The sequence below is a fragment of the Nematolebias whitei genome, chromosome 3 (genome assembly GCF_014905685.2).
Source record: "Nematolebias whitei isolate Nwh7 chromosome 3, NemWhi1, whole genome shotgun sequence".
In the NCBI taxonomy this organism is placed as follows: Eukaryota; Metazoa; Chordata; class Actinopteri; order Cyprinodontiformes; family Rivulidae; genus Nematolebias; species Nematolebias whitei.
The window spans coordinates 57694720-57697055 of record NC_056500.1 but is presented as its reverse complement, the minus strand read 5'-3'; the positions used below and the strand labels follow the sequence as shown (position 1 = coordinate 57697055).

Genomic DNA, 2336 nt, shown 5'->3' with positions numbered 1-2336 from the left:
TTTGTTCTGGGAAAGTAAAACATGAAATAGCTGGATTAACAAAAGTTTCAGAAACAAACTCTGCTTCCATGAGCACCCACAGTGCTGAAGCCAAGAGAAGAATAGATTCTCACCATTCTCCAGAACTTGATGAAACAAACATTCTGCCAACAGATGAAGATGTGGTAGAAAACTGGAGGGGACTAATTCTTCCACCGAAAAAAAGGAAGAGGACTTCATATCTTACTTCCTGCACTGAATGGCTCCATGCAGATCCATCTGTTCGGGGACAACCCCATCTTGCAGCTTGTGAAAGCCATTACTGCAGATAGTGTGACCCCAAAGATATACTCACAGAGGGCAGAGCTGCTTAGTGCAATGTTTCAAAAAATCGAGTTGAAGTCTGGAGCCCACCAAATCGATGCCCAGTGCAATATCTCCACTGTCATTGGTAAAACAATGAGAAATGTATCAAACATTTACCTGTCTAAACACTGCTCTTCTCAGTACTGCCAGCTAAACAAAGGAACAACTAGGGAAGTACCATTTGTTTCTCCTGACATTTCTGTCCTGATGAAGTCTGGCTTGGCTCAGCTTGGTACTTCAGTCGAAAATGGACTCTTACTTCCAGAGTCTACCTGCCTTCGCCAACTACAGAAAGAATCAGAATGTCCATTTGCATTCAAAACAGGAGACAGCACGTCAGGGAAAATACTCTGTGCAGGAACTCTAACTCACAGCTACCAAATTGGAGAAATAGCATGGATTGTCACTGACCTCTTACAAACTACTCAGTTTACTTTGAGTGAATTTCCCTCCGTTGTGGTTCTCCAAGGAAAGACATTCACTTTGAGAGGAGTCATCGTTTTCAAGGGAAGCTTGACCAAAGATGTTATGGGACATTACACTGCATACTGCCGTAGAGCTCCATGTGTGTGGGAGCTTTATGATGACCTGGCAAAAGCAGTGAAGACGGTGTCAGAGAAGGAAAAAATTCAACCACATGCAGCATTATACACAGCAGACTGAATGCTGTGAATGAACACATTCCACTTGGAAGTTTTCAGAAGCCCAGGTCAAAAGCAAATAGTTTGTTATTGTTTGATATTATAATTTATTTATAGTCAGACCATAAACAGGTTGTGTTTTATGTTTTTTGTGACCAATTATTACATGGCAAAGTATGTTTAAGTGTACCAGTGGTGGTTTATTGAAATGTTTTAGTTTGTAATTCTTTTCCTATTACATCTCTCAAAAATATTTTTTTTCAAAGAGTTTGTATACCTGTTATATACAAAATATATTACTTTACAATTATCAACAAGTCCCTTTTTCGTTTTGTTGTGACCATGTCTCAGTGTGAAAAAAAGATGTTCAATCTTTAAACATCAGAATGTTCAATTGTTAAAAAAAAATCATTTTCCAAAAGAAAAGTGTTTGTTATTCTTTGAAAGTATAATGTATATTACATTTTCAAACATTACATTGGATATATGTGATCTTAGAAGTCATGGTTCATTACTTTTTTCAATTAATTATAATCGAAAACCTTTACTGCTCCACAATAAGGAAATTTTGGTGTCCGCAACAAACCATAAAGAAATGAAAGTATACAGGTTCATGTCATTAAAAAGGTAGAAGATGTTCCAGGCTAAAAGTTATAACGAACAAAATGCAAAAACAAAAAGGCTGAATATGAGTTACAGTGAAGGACTGGAGAAATACAATACTGAGCGGGTAACAGAACGTTATTAATGTGCCCACCTAATGTGGATTTACCTTATTGTAAAACCCAAGTATGAAATGTTAAAGATTCCAATAAGGACACAGGTAAGTTTTGCTGGAAATGAGACAAGATTCAGAAAATTGTACATAATTTATTAAGCTTCAATAACGTCTTTAATTGCTGATAACCTGAATTTCATTAGTGAATACATTTAACGAAAATTTTTAGAAAAATAGCTACATTTCAAATGTCACGACGCAAGAAGCCTCACAACAGGTGAGGGCTTGCTTATATGCAGCAGCCAAAATTGGCCTTAAAGTGGCAACGTCATCGGGCGAAATTATAATTCTTAATATCTCATAAACTAAAGCTGCACAAACGCTAGTTTCACCGGAACAAACGAGCACTAACGAAGCACTAAAAAAGTAGACCACTCCCGTCTGTTTTGGAGCAACATGGGGGGATGGTGACGTCATCGGGCGAAATTATAATGCTTAATATCTCATAAACTAAAGCTGCACAAACGCTAGTTTCACTGGAACAAACGAGCACTAACGAAGCACTAAAAAAGTAGACCACTCCCGTCTGTTTTGGAGCAACATGGGGGGATGGTGACCTTTGGATGACCTAA

At 37.7% G+C, this 2336-nt stretch overlaps 1 long non-coding RNA gene across 1 annotated transcript; it reads right to left on the bottom strand.

The window, feature by feature from the left end:
* Window positions 1-222: 222 nt before the first annotated feature.
* Window positions 223-798, bottom strand: LOC119408218. The gene is made up of 4 exons (XR_005186721.1): window positions 757-798; window positions 524-630; window positions 335-421; window positions 223-258 (listed from the first exon to the last, which is right to left on the bottom strand). It is a non-coding gene; the product is annotated as an uncharacterized LOC119408218 (long non-coding RNA).
* Window positions 799-2336: the final 1538 nt, after the last annotated feature.